General features: G+C 36.7%; 1 long non-coding RNA gene across 1 annotated transcript in view; it reads left to right on the top strand.

Moving 5' to 3' along the window:
• The window catches only part of LOC126940986 (uncharacterized), a 29,707-nt gene that overhangs the window by 6,348 nt on the left and 5,021 nt on the right, over window positions 1-18,338 (top strand). The window contains exon 2 of the long non-coding RNA XR_007721028.1: window positions 17,387-17,447. This is a non-coding gene — a long non-coding RNA (uncharacterized LOC126940986). The remainder of the gene's footprint in view (window positions 1-17,386; window positions 17,448-18,338) is intronic.

Raw genomic sequence — 18,338 nt, 5'->3', positions numbered from 1 at the left:
CCTGAGTAGCTGGGACTACAGGCGCCCGCCACCACGCCCGGCTAATTTTTTGTATTTTTAGTAGAGTCGGGGTTTCACCGTGTTAGCCAGGATGGTCTCGATCTCCTGACCTTGTGATCCGCCCGCCTCGGCCTCCCAAAGTGCTGGGATTACAGGTATTCTCATTTTTTAAAAATGGGTTAAAAAAGAAAAAAAAAAACTACGCCAGTAAATTCCCCTCTGGCAGACATTTAGGTCAATTTAAAATTTTTACTATGATAAAAAATGGTATCAAAAATTTGTGAAGATACCTTTACACTTATTTGCAAGTATTTCTCTAAGATAAGCTCCTGGAATGTGGATGAAAGGGTATTCATAATTTCAATTTTGATAGTTCCTGCCAAGTTGTCCTTAAGTAAGGCTGCACCAATTTACACTTCTATTAACAGTGAATGAGAAGTTTCTGTTTTCTCACACTGGATGCTATGAAAATTAAAAATATTTGCCAATCTGGTGAAAAATACAATCTCAATGCTGTTTTAATTTGTATTTCCCTAATTACAATGAAGTGAAACATATTTTCCAACGTTTGTGACCATGTGTACTTCTTCTTTGAATTGCCTCTTCATATTCATTTCTTAATTTTAAGTTGAGCCTACTTTACTTTATATCTTTATATATTGTATATATTCAGCCTTTGTCTGCTATATGCTGTGCAAATGTTTTCTCTCAAGCTCTTCCTTCTCTTTTAACATGTTTTGCCATCTTTCCTTGTTAGGAGGTTATTCATTTTTATGTGGTACTAGCATAGTTTTCATTAAAAATGATTAAAAAGATAAAATCTTCTGATTTTCCTCTAATTTTCTATTCCGTAACAATATAGATTAACAACATTTAAACTTTTAATCTATGTAAAATGTAACCTTTCTGTATGGTGGAGGGAACCATCTAAGTTGTTTTTTTTTTCCTATGGAGTATACTGTTGTCCCAGTTCTAATAAATGAATGGTCTATTACTGTCTAGAAATATCTTCATGGCCATATCCTAAAACTGTGTATGTGTGTGTGTATGTGGGCACATATGTACATATTCTTGAACTTTATTTTGTCCAAGATCTAATGTAACATTGTATTTATTACTGTTTATATATGACTCTGATAACTGGTAGGGAAAATCTATTTTAACTATAATTTTTCAAAAATTTCACAGCCAACCTTTTGTTTTTTCTCTTTCAAATGAACTGTATAATTGGCTCATAGAGCTCCTGTAAAAATATTTCTTTTGGGATTTTGATTAGGAGTGTTCTGTATTTTATGTTGTTTTGGGGAAAATTGACCTCTTTATAATATTGTCTTTCCATCAAGGCACATAGTATGTCTTTGCACTAGTCGGGTCATCTTCAAGTTCCCACAATAAAGTTTCATATTTCTCTTCGTATAGGTCTTGCATACTTCTCATTAGTTTTATTTCTAGGTATTTTAAAGTTCTATAGTGATAATGAATTACGTCTTATTTTTTCATGTCTTTTAAAATTTGCATATTTTTTGTGCATTGACACTTCGACATGGACCTAGCTTTGGATTTGGAGAGAGACAACTAATAATTTTTCAGTTGATTCTTTCAAAATTTTGATAGATCATCATATATTTGAATGTAATGTTAAATTAGTTCCTTTACTTGCCTTCTCATTCTTTTCATTTTCTTGTTTCATTGGCTAGTTTGCTAGTATAATGTCAATTTGTAATAGCAATAGCAGGCAACTTTGCTTTTATTGATGCTTCAAGGAAGATTATAAACAAATACTATGATAATGCTTGCTTTAGATTTCTGGTAATTATATATATTAGGATATAGATGTAATTGCTATAATAGAAAAATCCCAAATAATAGTGTTTCACATGAACAGTCTGGGAGTAAGCACTGCTGGGTGGTCTAGTAGCTTACCTATGCCATTATCAGGGTCTCAGTATCTTTCTGTCTTGCTGCTCTGTCTTAGAAAATACAGAGCTTCTATTTCATGACCTGATAGGGCCATTCCAGCTACTACCATCATTTCTGTGTTTCAGTCATTAGGAAGAAAGAAATACAAAAGGGAGGGTACAATCCTTCTTTTTAAGGGCACAGCCCAGAATTTGCAATCATCACTTACACTCACGTCCTATTGAACAGAATCTAATTTCATGGGAACACTTCTGTGCAAGGGAGGCTAACAAACGTGGTTTTCTGTTGAGCAACAAATGAGATTTTTAATCTTATGTTTGGCTAAAAATCTTCCCACCATGGAAGGGAGGGAGAATAGATACTGGGGAAATTAACAGTTGTTATCACATTGTATTTATTCATTTTAGGGAATCTTTCTTTCTTCCTCACACAATGAAAGCTTTTACTGGAAATTTATCAAATACACTTTTTAGTATTTACTAAGATTATCATAATTTTCTCTCTCAAACTCTGTCAATATTGACTTATAGGTGGAAGCATCATAATTTAAACATTTCGCTTGGGATGAAATACTATTAAAAGATGACTTTTATATATCATTATCTTAAAGACATGTCAAATTTGACATTCATTCTTTTCTTTATTTTCTTTCTTTTTAAAATTCAAGTTATTTTTCTATCCAGGCATCTACTTAAAGGTAAATTATTATCTATTTATTATCAGTTATTTAAAGTTTGATAGAACAAAGTCCTAAAACTGCTTAGGCTGATATTCTTTTCAAGGAGAGAACTTTGTCAAATTCTTTCATTATTTCCCCTCTCTGTTTAATGGATTATTTAGTGTTTTCACATCATTTTAATTAATTAGATAATTGATATTTTCTATTTTCTTATAATTAAATAGGCCAATGTTTTCCACAATTTTCTGACTTTATTATCTTATTTTGAAAGAGCAACCCTTGTTTAAGTAGTCAACAATGCATATGTGTATGAGCATTCACTTTTAACACTTCAATTCTTCTGGGATTTATTTTGGTGCATGAGTAACCTAGAAATTTTAATTTTCTTCTAAATGGCTACCTAACTGTCACAATAGCATACATTAATTAATCCATCATTTGCAACTGAATTGCAATTCCTAATTTAATTTATACTAATTTCTCATATCTCTACAGTAGTTTATTTCAAAAAGATTATTTGATCTGTTTCATTGATCTGTTCTAGGATGAAAGTTACCTGTTAAATACTCTAAAATCTTATAGTTTTATAATTTACTTTATAATCTGACAGAGCGAATCATCCTTTTAAAGCTTCCTGGCTCTCAGAAGTTTATTTTTCTAGATTAATTTTAGGATAAGTTGGCCAATTAAAATATTGTAAGAGGTTTTGATTAGAACTGCATAAAAATCAAACATTAAATCTTTAGAAAAACAGACATTTTTATAATATTGAATGCTCCAACCCAGGAATATGGGTTCCTGGATTGAATCTCACCATCTATTTAGGCCTGTGCTACGTACCTCAATAAAGTATTATAATTTTTCTCATACAGGGCCTGCAATTTTTTGTTAATTTAATTTCTAGGTTACATATATGTATGTCTAAAGTAAATGGTATACTTTTTCATTGCATTTAATTGGGATATTTCATATTTCTTATATTAAAGTCATAATATTTGTATATTTTGGGACCAGCCACCTTACTAAGAGACCTTATTAGTTTTTCTAGTTTTCTTCTTGAGATTGCCAAGTGAGCAGCAGCATTTTTCTTTTGATATTAGATTTTCATTCTTCTTTTCCTTGAATAAGCCAGGTTCTTTAGGTTACAGTTTTGATTATTTAAAGCAAAATAGAGTTCATTTACAGGATCAAAGGCTAGAGATAGGCCAGGAACATGATGAGGCAAGTGAAGCAGTTTCCTCAGATGCCAAATTTAAGTGACATCAAAAAGCTCACGAATCAAGATAAATAATGTTTTAATGCAATAGTTCGTGTTTTAAATGAATGTGAAAAGAATCCATGATGAAGCAAATACCAAAAATTTAAATATAGGTAAGTTTAGCAAGGAGAACTGGGCTCAGAAAAGCCAGGAGCCAGCAGATGTGGAGATGTCAGTAGCAGCTGTCAGTGACAAGTGTACTTATACTTGCTGCCCATGGGATGAATCAGCTTTGAGAATGAGAGTGATTGGCATCATTGGCTAAGGAGAGGGCAGGATTCTTTGATTGACTGTCCCAGACTCCACATGATGGGGGAAGGTAATTTTCCAAAAGGAAACAGGGGCACAGTTGTCAAAAACAATGATTGTCTACCATGTTGCAGTCCCATGATGCATTTTCTACACTGACCCCACCTCCACCTACAACTGCCATCCTCCACATGTTAGGGCTACACTTCCCAAGAGGCCACATACCAAAGTGCCAGCTCTCCTTTGCTTCCTGCTATACAGTTTACTCAGAGCTGCAACCTTCATATGGAGACAGCATAAAAGATATTGATGAAGAAACTCTGGTGGCTTCAAAGAGTACTCTGTTGGAAAGGAAATGGCAGTCTAAGCCCTGTTTTGAACAAACACTGGGTGTCCCTACTTGGGAGGGGACCTCATGGAAAGGCTGGAAACTCTTCCTGAAGAGATTCTTCTGCCTCAAGACAAGTATGTTTTTGCCACTGATTGTTTCTCAGGCAAATGTAATAGGCTGTATTAGACTGATGAGAGCGCTTCTCCAAAGAGTTAACTACTCAAACTTAACTTATATATTTTCACAGGCATTTAATGAAAATTTAAATGAATTATATTTGATACAATTATTGATAAGATAGGTTTTACATCTACTACTTTAAAATTTATTTTCTATGTCTTTTTTGTTCATCTATTCTTTCATTACTGCATTCTTTTGTGTTAAATAGGTATTTTCTGATATACCCTATTAATTATCTTATTTCTTTTGCTCTATATTTTAAATTTACTTTCTTAGTGGTTGTGCTGAGGACTACAGTTAACATTTTAACTTAAGACAATTAGTTTGAATTAATACTTAATTTCAATTGTATACAAAACTTTGCTCAGGACTCAGGACTCAGCTGGGGATCTCATTAGGGATCCCTTGTCCCTGAAGAGATGCTTTTCTCTTGCTTCTTTCAAGATATTCTCTTTGTCTTTGGACAGTCTGACTGTGGGTTGGTTGCCTAGATATAAATCTCTTTAGATGTATCCTAAAGTTCATTCAGTTTTTCCTGGGTGTTGTCTGTCATATAGAACCCTGCCCTGACTCTCCCTCACTCACTAATACTGCCTTGAGGCAGATTTCCCTCTTACAACTTTAGTAATGCCTTGCTTCTGAGAAATGCATTCTTTAGCAGTTTTACTGTTGTGTGATCATAGATTGTATTCCAAACCTAGATGGTGTAGCCTACCACACACTTGGGATGTATGGTATAGCCTACTATTTCTAGGCTAGAAATCTATATAGCATGTTACTGTATTGAATACTGTATTAGTCCATTTTCATGTTGCTGATAAAGACATGCCTGAGACTGGGTAATTTAGAAAGGAAACAGGCTTAATTGACTCACAGTTGCATGTGGTTGGGGAGGCCTCACAATCATGGCAGGAGGCAAGGAGGAGCAACGTAATGTCTTACATGGATGGTGGAAGGCAAAGGGAGAGTTCGTGTAGGGAAACTCTCCCTTATAAAACCATCAGATCTCTTGAGACTTACTCACTATCTTGAGAACAGCATGGGAAAGACCTGCCCCCATTATTGAATTAACTCCCACCCCATCCCTCCCACAGCATGTGGGAATTCAAAAAGAGATTTGGGTGAGGACACAGCCAAACCATATCAAATACTGTAGGCAATTTCAACACATATTTGAGTAAATATAGAAAAGATACAGTAAAAATATGGCATTGAATCTATAAATTACTTTGGGCAGTATGGTCATTTTCACGATACTGATTCTTCCTATCCATGAGCATGTAGTATTTTTCCATTTGTTTGTGTCCTCTCTTATTTCCTTGAGCAGTGGTATGTAGTTCTCCTTGAAGAAGTCCTTCACATCCCTTGTAAGTTGTATTCCTGAGTGTTTTATTCTCTTTGTAACAATTGTGAATGGGAGTTTGCTCATGATTTGGCTCTCTGTTTTCCTATTATTGGTGTACAGGAATGCTTGTGATTTTTGCACATTGATTTTGTATCCTGAGACTTTGGTGAAGTTGCTCATCAGCTTAAGGAGTTTTTGGGCTGAGACAATGGGGTTTTCTAAATATACAATCATGACATCTGCAAACAGAGACAATTTGACTTCCTCTCTCCCTATTTGAATACCCTTTATTTCTCCCTCTTGCCGGATTGTCCTGGCCAGAACTTCCAATACTATGTTGAATAGGAGTGGTGAGAGAGGGCATCCTTGTTTTGTGCCAGTTTTCAAAGGGAATGCTTCCAGTTTTGCCCATTCAGTATGATATTGGCTGTGGGTTTGTCACAAATAGCTCTTATTATTTTGAGATACGTTCCATCAATACCTAGTTTATTGAGTGTTTTTAGCATGAAGGGATATTGAATTTTATTGGAGGTTTTTTCTGCATCTATTGAGATAATCATGTGGTTTTTGTCATTAGTTCTGTTAATGTGATGGATTACGTTTATTGATTTGTGTATAGTGAACCAGACTTGCATCCCAGGAATGAAGCCTACTTGATTGTGGTGGATAAGCTTTTTAATATGCTGCTGGATTTGGTTTGCAAGTATTTTATTGAGGATTTTCGCATCAATGTTCATCAGGGATATTGGCCTGAAATTTTCTTGTTTTGTTGTGTCTCTGCCAGGTTTTGGTATCAGGATGATGCTGGCCTCATAAAATGAGTTAGGGAGGAGTCCCTCGTTTTCAATTGTTTGTAATAGTTTCAGAAGGAATGGTACCAGCTCCTCTTTGTACCTCTGGTAGAATTCGGCTGTGAATCCATCTGGTCCTAGGCTTTTTTTGGTTGGAAGCTATTAATTACTGCCTCAATTTCAGAACTTGTTATTGGTATCTTCAGGGATTTGACTTCTTCCTGGTTTAGTCTTGAGAGGACATACGTGTCCAGGAATTTACCCACTGCTTCTAGAATATCTAGTTTATTTGCGTATAGGTGTTTATAATATTCTCTGACGGTAGTTTGTATTTCTGTGGGATCAGTGGTGATCTCCTCTTTATCATTTTTTTATTGTGTCTATTTGATTCTTCTCTCTTTTCTTCTTTATTAGTCTGGTTAGTGGTTATCTATTTTGTTAATCTTTTCAAAAAACCAGCTCCTGGATTCATCGATTTTTTTGAAGGATTTTTCGTGTCTCTGTCTCCTTCAGTTCTGCTCTAATTTTAGTTATTTCTTGTATTCTGCTAGATTTTGAATTTGTTTTCTCTTGCTTCTCCAGTTATTTATTTATTTATTTATTTTGAGAAGTAGTCTTGCTCTGTCGCCCAGACTGGAGTGCAGTGGCACCATCTCGGCTCACCACAAGCTCTGCCTCGTGGGTTCATGCCATTCTCCTGCCTCAGCATCCCGAGTAGCTGGGACTACAGGCGCCCACCACCTCGCCTGGCTAATTTTTTTGTATTTTTAGTAGAGACGGGGTTTCACCATGTTAGCCAGGATGGTCTTCATCTCCTGATCTCACGATCCACCCGCCTTGGCCTCCCAAAGTGCTGGGATTACAGGCGTGAGCCACTACACCATGCCTAGTTCTTTTAATTGTGATGTTAGGGTGTCGATTTTAGATCTTTCCCACTTTCTTCTGTGGGCATTTAGTGCTATAAATTCCCCTCTAAACACTGCTTTAGCTCTGTCCCAGAGATTCTGGTACATTGTGTCTTGCTTCTCATTGGTTTCAAAGAACTTACTGATTTCTGTCTTATTTTCATAATTTACCCAGTAGTCATTTAGGAACAGGTTGTTCGGTTTCCATGTAGTTGTATGGTTTTGAGTGAGTTTCTTAATCCTGAGTTCTAATTTGATGGCACTCTGGTTTGAGAGACTGTTTATTATTATTTTTGTTCTTATTCATTGGCTAAGGAGTGTTTTACTCCCAGTTATGTGGTTGATTTAGAATGAGTGCTATGTGGTGCCGAGAAGAATGTGTATTCTGTTTATTTGGAGTGGAGAGTTCTGTGATGTCTATTAGGTCCACTTGGTCCAGAGCTGAGTTGAAATCCTGAATATCCATGTTAATTTTCTGTCTCATTGATCTGTCTAATATTGACAGTGGGGTGTTAAAGTCTCCCACTATTATTGTGTGGGAGTCTAAGTCTCTTTGTAGGTCTCTAAGAACTTGCTTTATGAATCTGCGTGCTCCTGTATTGGGTGCATATGTATTTAACATAATTAGCTGTTCTTGTTGTATTGATCCCTTTACCATTATGTAATGCCCTTCCTTGTCTTTTTTGATCTTTGTTGGTTTAAAATCTGTTTTATCAGAGACTGGAACTGCAACCGCTGCTTTTTTTTTGCTTTCCGTTTGCTTGGCAAATCTTCCTCCATCCCTTTATTTTGAGCCTATGTGTGTCTTTGCATGTGAGATGGGTCTCCTGAATACAGCACGCCAGTGGGTCTTGACTCTATCCAATATGCCAGTCTGTGTCTTTTAATTGGGGCATTTAGTCCATTTACATTTAAGGTTAATATTGTTATGTGTGAATTTGATCCTGTCATTATCATGCTAGCTGGTTATTTTGCCCGTTAGTTAATGCAGTTTCTTCATAGTGTCAATGGTCTTTACATTTTGGTTTGTTTTTGCAGTGGCTGGTAACAGTTTTGCTTTTCCACATTTAGTGCTTCCTTTAGGAGCTCTTGTGAGGCAGGCCTGATGGTGACAAAATCCCTCAGCATTTGTTTGCGTGGAAAAGATTTTATTTCTCCTTCATTTATGAAGCTTAGTTTGGCTGGATATGAAATTCTGGGTTGAAAATTCTTTTCTTTAAGAATGTTGAATATTGGCCCTCACTCTCTTCTGGCTGGTAGGATTTCTTCGGAGAGATCCGTTGTTAGTCTGATGGGCTTCCCTTTGTGGGTAACCCGACCTTTCTCTCTGGCTGACCTTAACATTTTTTCTTTCATTTCAACCTTAATGAATCTGATGATTATGTGTCTTGGGGTTGCTCTTCTCAAGGAGTATCTTTGTGGTGTTCTGTGTGTTTCCTGAATTTGAATGTTGGCCTGTCTTGCTATGTTGGGAAAGTTCTCCTTGATAATACCCTGAAGAGTATTTTCCAACTGGGTTCCCTTCTCTCTGTCACTTTCAGGTACATCAATCAAATGTAGGTTTGGTCTTTTTACATAGTCCCATATTTCTTGGAGTCTTTGCTCATTCCTTTTCATTGTTTACTCTCTAATCTTGTCTTCACACTTTAATTCATTAATTTGATCTTCAATCTCTGATATCCTTTCTTCCACTTGATCAATTCAGCTATTGATACTTGTGTATGCTTCATGAAGCTCTTGTGCTGTGTTTTTCAGCTCCATCAGGTCATTTATGTTCTTCTCTAAACCAGCTATCCTAGTTAGCAATTCCTCTAACCTTTTATGAAGGTTCTTAGCTTCCTCATATTGGGTTAGAACATGCTCTTTTAGCTCAGAGGGATTTATTATTATCCACCTTCTGAAGCCTACTTCTGTCAATTCATCAAACTCCTTTTCCATCCAATTTTGTTCCCTTGCTGTTGAGGAGTTGTGATTCTTTGGAGGAGAAGAGGCATTCTGGTTTTTGGAATTTTCAGACTTTTTGCACTGGTTTTTCATCTTTTTGGACTTATCTACCTTTGGTCTTTGCTGCTGGTGACCTTTGGATGGCAGTTTTGTGTGGTCATCCTTTTTGTTGATGTTGATGCTATTGCTTTCTGTTTGTTAGTTTTCCTCCTAATAGTCAGGTCCCTCTTCTGCAGGTCTGCTGGAGTTTGCTGGGGCTCCACTCCAGACTCTGTTTGCCTGGGTATTACCAGTGGCGGCTGCAGAACAGCAAAGATTGCTGCCTGCTCCTTCCTTTGGAAGCTTTGTCCCAGAGAGGCACCCATCAGATGCCAGCCAGAGCTCTCCTGTATGAGGTGGCTGTTGACTTCTGCTGGGAGGAGTCTCCCTGTCAGGAGGCATGGGGATCAGGGACCCACTACAGGAGTCAGTATGCCCTTAGCAGAGCTCAAGCACTGTGCTGGGAGATCCGCTGCTCTCTTCCTAATTTCTGCTGGTTTTTGGGGAATGGGTGGTGTTTGGTTGCATGAGTAAGTTCTTTACTGGTGATTTGTGAGATTTTGGCACACCCATCACACGAGCAGTATACACCGAACTCAGTTTATAGTATTTTATCCATCACCCTCCCCCACCCTTCCCCCAAATCCGTAAAGCCCATTATATCATTCTTATGCATTTGCATCCTCATAGCTTAGCTCCCACTTACGAGTGAGAACATATGATGTTTGGTTTTCCATTCCTGAGCTAACCTCACTTAGAATAATGGTCTCCAATTCCATCTAGGTTGCTGTGAATGCCATTATTTCATTCCTTTTTATGACTGAATAGTATTCCATGGTGTATATATATAACCACAATTTCTTTATCCACTCATTGACTCATGGGCATTGGGGCTACTTATTTATTTATTTTTTTAATTTTTGACTTTTTTGTAATAACACTTAGCTTAAAACAAAAACACATGGTATAGTTGTGGAAAATACTTCTTTTTATCCTTGTTCTACATATTTTTCTATTTAAAAATTTATTTACTTAAAATTTTTTTTTTTTGTTAAAGACTGGGACACAAACACACACATTAGCCAAAGTCTACTCAGAGTCAGGATCACCAGTATCACTGTTTTCTACCTCCACCTCCACATCTTGTCCTACTGGGTCTTCAGCAGCAAAAGCATGCATGGAGCTGCCATCTCTAAAATAAAGATTAAAATATAATATAGCAAATATGTAAACCAGTGATGTAATTAGTATCATTATCAAGTATTATGTATTGTATATAATTGTATATGCTGTGCTTTTACACAACTGGCAGTGCAGTAGGTTTATTTTTACCAGCATCACCATGGTCACGTGGGTAAGGTGTTGCACCATGACACTATAACGACTACAATGTTTTTCAGCTTTATTATTATAATCTTATGGGAATGTGTAATGCAGTCAATTCTTGATGAAAACCTCTAAGGGTAAGGAGGAAGAATACAACTGTGTTTCATGTATGCTTCTTGATAAAGTATTATTTGATATATAATGGTTTATGACTCATATACCTGATATAAAAAGTATAATTTTTATCAGTATAAAGTTACCCTATTATTCTTATTCTGTGACTTTTCTCCTTTAAGTCTGACATTTCCACTCTGACTCTCTTTTTCTTAGCCTTTGCTTGGGAATTTCTCAGCTTTCCTTTAATTTCCAATGTACCCAAGCTATTTTGCTTTGTGTGTGTCTTTGGTGGAAAGAATATAATTGGATTTTATTTTTATTACAACATGAATATTATGCCTTTCATTAGGAAATTCAATCCACTTTCAAGTGTTGAATTATTTGTGTGTTTGCCACCATAAGAGTGATTGTCTCATTGGAGACACTCAACAAATAAATATTAAATGAATGAACAATTTCTGATATTTTGATTTCCCTACTTTCTCTCTCTTCTATTAGTATAAATACATTTTAAATTTGCTCTTGTCTTCTGGAGACATCTTGTTTATAATTTTACTAGTAGTTAATTGTAGGTTTAAAAAATATATTCTATTTATGTGTATGTTCCTGAGGTTTATAAGTGCCTATTTTGTCTTTAACCACAATTTTGAAATGTTTGACTGATTTTCAAGCCCACAACAGACTATGAAGAATAACTAGCAGTCTTCATATCAGAGGCAGAAGGTAAGAATCTGCTGAATATAGCAGTAAAAGCCAGGATTGGTCATCTATATGGTCTTATCTTTCAGCAATACAACTGGAGTTTATAAAACTAGCTTATCAAGAATAAGCCATGCACATCGGCCACAGTGGCTCACACCTGTAATCCCAGTACTTTGGGAGGCTGAAGCAGGTGAATCATTTGAGCCCAGGAGTTTAAGACCAGCCCAGTCAACATGGCAAAACCCCATCTCCACTAAAAATACAAAAATTAGCCAGTGTGGTGGTGCATGCCTGTAGTACCAGCTACTTGGGAGGCTAGGGGTAGAGGATGACCTAAGCCTGGGAGGTGGAGGCTGCATCGAGCTGAGATTGTGCCACTGCACTCCAACCTGGGCAACAGAGCCAGACCCTGCCTCAAAAAAAACAAAACGAAAACACAAAGAATAATCCATATAGTATGTTAGCAATGAAGGAATTGTTTCATTGAGAAATTGCTTCCAAAATAAAATCTGAATGAAATATTTCAGAAGTTAAATGTGTCAGATACAATGATCTCAGTCATTCATTATGTAGAATCCCTAATGTCTTTATTATACTATTTAAGTTGCCTGTTTAGGTTTCATTATTAGCTCCAGGTGGACAGAAACTTGTTTTATACTAACACATAAGTGACCTGATTCAGGTTTTATTATAATACATATCTCTAAACTACATCTTTTGCACCTACGAAAAACAGGGAGAATGTGAATACCTAGCAGCGTAGTAATGTGGATTTTGGTCAAAATTAAATGAAATAATCCATGTAAAAGCATTTGGCACAGGGCTTGGCATTCATCACCTCCACCACTTACTAGGTATGTGACCTCAAGACAGTTTCTTAACCTTTCAATGCCTCAGATTTATCATTCCTAGTATAGGAATTATCATAGTACTTACCTCAGAGATTTAATATAAAGACCTTAGAGCAAAGCATGGTATAATTTAAGTTCCAAGTAAATGTGAGCTATTATTAGTATTTCAATGAAGGAAGGACCACATTTATACTCTGGCAGAAACCATCAGAAAAGAGTGTTCTTTTTGGAGACAAATCAAGAAAGCAATAGTTATAATGTGGTCCAAAGCAGGGAGATGGGATTGGGGAAGAAGACTGGTGTCTAGTCTGGGCCCACTCGTTGCCTGAGGAAACCTGAGTAGTCTTCAGTTTCTCATTTTGTATCACAGGGAAAAATACCTGATGCAGATTTAATACACAAAACATAAGAATTATGGTGTATGAACATGTTCTATAATGTGTTATATCAATGCTATTTAGTAGGAACTATTTTTGATCATTTGACTGTTTTTATCATATTAGCACCTCCCATTACATTAGCTTTCCTAGCCCCATCAGCATTCAGAAATGGATTCTATATCTTTGTCAGCATAACCTCGATTTCCTTACTTTGCTATTCCTTGGATATATGTCATTAACCAGTCTGGGTACAATTAGTGCAAGGAGTAGAAATGAGACAATATTCTGTGAATTTCTAACTCTCCATTTTGGCAGAACTACTCTGGACCAGCCACTACAGCTGTCAGGGTGATTTATGATGTTCTTCACCAAGCTGACAGCCGCTAGAGAAAAAACTTCATGCAAGAAAAATTCCTTATATTTATTCTATGTAGTTTAATACCTGATGAACCATGTTATAAGAACAATTCTTAAAATAGCCTTGAGGAGAGCACCTCCACATTGCCCAGACATACAATTCATCATAGAAATACTGGTGGAAAATGGAGGGGAGATGGTGGTCTTGCTGTGAACTTGACTGGCTTACAACCAATGTCTTATTGGTTGGAAACCTGGCAATAAAAAAAGCAGCCCAATGTACTTCAAGTGCTAACTGGCACTCTTCTAGTTGCTCTAAACTATTTTTTCCTTACAGTAAGCCTTCCTCTTAGGTAATACTATTATCACATCAACATGACTGTAAATAAGAATGGAGAATCAACCCAAGAAAGACACAGCATGACTACCTCCAAAGCCACTTCATTTGGAGATAGAAATGAAGAGGTGTACAGTCCATCTTCAGTAGGGTTGCCTATGCTTTGTGCCTTCCTGAAACTTTTAATCATTGGAGGTCATCATAATCTTCCACATCAACACAGTCCATAAAGCATTTGTTGTATATTGACTTATTTTGTATTGCTCTTTAAGGATATGCTATTTTTTCATCTTTTCTTCTCAACTAGATACTGTCTTTAACCTCTCTTATCTCTTCCTTTCAGCCTATGCATATACAAAAGTCTCTTCAAAGAACAAACTGACCAACCAAGCAAAACCATTCCCTTCACTTCCTGTCTACTGTATTTACTTCCTTATCTGACTGAGCCCTCCATTTCCTGATAGAGCAGGTTACACTCATTGTCTCCGCTTGGCACTCTCTGTTCTCTTGGCTTTGAGGGCACCACTCTCTCTTGCTTCTATTCTATGCTGTCTCCTTTTGTTTTCGACATTTCTGACAATACTTTTTCAGCCTCCTTTGGCTTTTCTCTCATCTCTCTTCCCCTTTCCTAGGTCTCACCTATTAACATTCCCTGGGATTCTTCATTTACTCCAATATCTTAAATATGTGAACAGGTCTTGAATATATATTTATATTTTATTTTTTGAGACAGAGTCTTGCTCTGTCGCCCAGGCTGAAATGCTGTGGCATGATCATGGCTCACTGCAGCCTTGGGCTTCCAGGCTCAAGCGATCTTCCTGCCTCAGGCTCCCAAGTAGCTGGGACTACAGGTAGGCACCACCATACCTGGCTGATGTTTTTGAATTTTTGGCAGAGACAAGGTCTCACTGTATTTCCCAGGCTGATCTCGAACTCCTAAGCTCAAGCAGTCCTCCCACCTCAGCCTCCTAAAGTGCTGAGAGCAACCGCACCCAAGTCAAATACATATTTCTAATGAGACATGTTACTAAAGCTCAGAATTATGTCTCCAACTGCCTACTGAACACTTTGGATACAACATATCAACAACTGAACTTACTTTCTCCCCAAACACTCTTTTTTTATTCAGCTTCCTGATTGGCAGACCTCTGGAAATTACACTTAATTCTTTCTTCTCTTTCATTTGCTTCTGTGGCCCAGTTGATTCTACTCCTATTTCTTGAACACACTGAATAATTTCCATTCCACTTCCCATGTCCTCACTATTGTTCTCATTGCCTTTCACTTGAATTAAGAGAACTCTCCTCATAATGTCTGTAGCCTTCGTATTCGTCCACCTTCAGTGTAATCCTCACCCAGTCCATATGTCATTAAGGTGGACTCTGAAAGCAAAATTACACTTAACAGAGGGAAAAATCCCTTAATTATGTCATTTTCCAGTTAAAAATCCTCAAATGGTACTCCATTGATTTCAAAGCAGAGTGTCTATTATTTGGGCAAAGTCAAGTACTTTTTTGCCATGACTCTTGTTGGCCCTTCCAATGGAATCTGCGTGATTCCTCTAATGCCTTCTTTGATTTCCATTTATGCCCTTTACTGTCTCCAAACTTTACATGCACATGCAATTTCCTCTTCCTAGAGTGGCCTCCACTTACTGTTCGGCCTGGAAATCTCCAGGCATATTCTCCCTCAAAACTGCATTTAAGCATTATTCCTTCTAGGAAGACCTCCCAAATCCAGTGTAATATGAGACAAAACCACAGTATGTGAAATCTTAGGAAACCCTAACTAGATGCAGAAATGATCAGTTTAGTCTAAATTTATTTACAGACATTAGCTACTAGTAGGTAATGAAATAAATCAAGTTATTCTTTATCTATGAAGATATCATTTTTTGAATAAGTCCCCAAGCATGGAGTTAGAAGACTCATCAGAGCAAGGGTATGAGTGTTCAGGAAAGCCTGTGCATACTTACGTCATCTATATGAGTCAGAAATGCAGATGCATAATAAATTGGTTGGGATTTATTAATACATGCACCTGCTGATCTAACGATGACCTATAGAACAAGCCCAAAACAAACCAAAGATATTTTCAAGGCTCAAGTATATCAGGCATATGGGAAGCATGCAAATGTTCAAAGAGGATGTCCAGTAATGAGGAATCCAACATTTATCCCAATAGCAACATGTTAAATGCTCCCACTCCCATCTGACGATTGCTGCTCAAGTGTTTCCTTCTGAGGTAATTCCTTGAAAGTGTGTATACATGGCCAGTCTCCATGGCTAACACATACACAAGCGTGGAACCTAGAAGCATAAGGAACAACTCTGAGGTCATTAGAAGCTAAAAATACTGAACCTACACACTTGCCCTGGAGCAAGTATTCTTTAGCAGAAATGTCAAAGGGATTATAATAAAATGAACAAACAACAAGTCTACTCATAAAGCATCTTAAGCTTTATGGATAACTCCCCCATCATAAAAAGAAACAACAAAAAAGTCCAGAATGATTGCCTTTTACTATTGGAAGGGAGGGACAGTTTTGCAAAAAGCTGCTATTTGTATAAACCTGTGGACCCACCACCCTCAATAATATACAATATAGAAAGAACTATTTGTTTCAAGATGGTCTTGTTTGTTTTTTATTTGTTTAATAATAGCTTTATTGGGGTAAAATTCCTATACCCTAAAATTTACCATTCAAAGTATATAATTAAGTGATTTTTAGATATTTACTATGTTGTGCAAGTATTACCACTATCTAATTTTTAAAAATCTTTAGCACCACCCAAAACAAATCCTGTTATGCAAATAATCATACAAATAACAGAGTTATTTGCAAATATGCAAATGCTGAATACTTACATCTCCCCAAATTTCACATTTTGAAGCCCTAATCCACAGTGTGATATTATTTGAAGCTAGCATTTTTAGGAGGTAATAAGATTAAATGAGATCATAAGAGTGGAGTCCTAATCCCATAGGACTGGAAGCCTTATAAGAAGAGGAAGAGAGTGAGATCTTTCTCTCTCTTTCCATGCACAGGCACCACTGAGGAAAGGCTATGTGAGCATGCAGTGAGAAGGCGGCCATCTGCAAGCTAGGAAGAGAGCCCTCACCAGTAATCAAATCAGTTGGCCCCTTGATTTTGGACTTCCTAGCCTTCAGCACTGTGAGAAAAAAATTTTTGTTTTTTAAGTCACTCAGCTTTTGGTATTTTGTTACAGCAGCTTGAATTACCAATATAAACCCATACCCATTAGCAACCACTCCCAATTCTCCCCATCCTTATTTCGTAAAAGCCACCACTGTACTTTCTATGGAGTTGTCCATCTGGGCACTTCATATAAATGGAATCATCTAACAAGTGGAATTTGTGACAGGCTTCTTTCACTTAGTATATTTCCAAGTTCCATTCATGATGTAGCATTTATTGGTACTTCACTACATTTTATTGCTAAATAATATTATATTGTAAGGATACAATATATTTTGTCTGTACATTCATCAATTCATGAACATTTGGGTTTTCACTCTGGGACTATTATGAATAATGCTGCTGTGAACATTCATGTGCAGGTTTTTGTGTGAACATGTGTCATCGGTTCTATTGTTTATATACCTAGAACTGGAATTGCTAGGCCACATAACTCTGTGTTTTAATATTTCCAGGTACTGCAAGCTCACTTTCCAACATGGCTGCATCGTTTCACATTCCCACCAGGAGTATGAGGTTTCCAATTTCTCTACATCCTCATCATTACTTGTTATTATCTGTCTTTTTGATTTTAGGCATTCTAGAAGGTATGGAGTGGTATCTCATTGTGGTATTGATTTGCATTCCTTAATGACTAATGATTTTGAACATTTTTTCATGTGTTTATTGGCCATTTGTATATCTTCTTTGGAGAAATGTTTATTCAAATCCTTTGCCCATTTTTAAAAATTGGATTGTCTTTTTATTGTTGCATGGTATAAGTTCTCTATGTATTCTGGACACAAGTCTCTTATTAGTTATACAATTTGCAAATATTTTCTCCCATTCTGCGGGTTGTCTTTTAACCTTTTTAATGTGTCCATTGAAACACAAAAGTTTTTAATTTTCACAAAGTTCACTTTATCTACTTTTTTCTTTTGCCACTTATTTGTATCATATCTGAGAAACCATTACCTAATCCAAGGTCAGGAAGGATTACTCCTATGTTCTCTTTTAAAAGTTTTGTAGTTTTTACACTTATATTTAAGTTGAATATCCATTTTGAGTTAATTTTTGTATATAGTATGGCATAGGATGGAGAGGATCTTGTTAATCACTTTTTCCTGATATACTTCAGCTTCAAATGTGAAGCTATTATTCTGTAGGTTTCCTTAAAGCATGCATTATATAAAGCAACTTCTGTGACAAATTTGACTTGATTAATTAATTAATTAGAGACACAGTCTTGCTCTGTCCCCCAGACTGGAGTGCAGTGGTGCCATCTTGGATCACTGCAACCTTCGACTTTTGAGTTCAAGCAATTCTAGTGCCTCAGCTTCCCAAGTAGCTGGGATTACAGGTGTGCGCCAGCATGCCAGGCTAACTTTTGTATTTTTAGTAGAGGCACGTTTCTGCCATGTTAACCAG

This window comes from Macaca thibetana, chromosome 18, assembly GCF_024542745.1.
Source record: "Macaca thibetana thibetana isolate TM-01 chromosome 18, ASM2454274v1, whole genome shotgun sequence".
Classification (NCBI taxonomy): domain Eukaryota; kingdom Metazoa; phylum Chordata; class Mammalia; order Primates; family Cercopithecidae; genus Macaca; species Macaca thibetana.
Note: the sequence above shows the minus strand (reverse complement) of the source record. Positions and strands in the feature narration are given on the sequence as shown.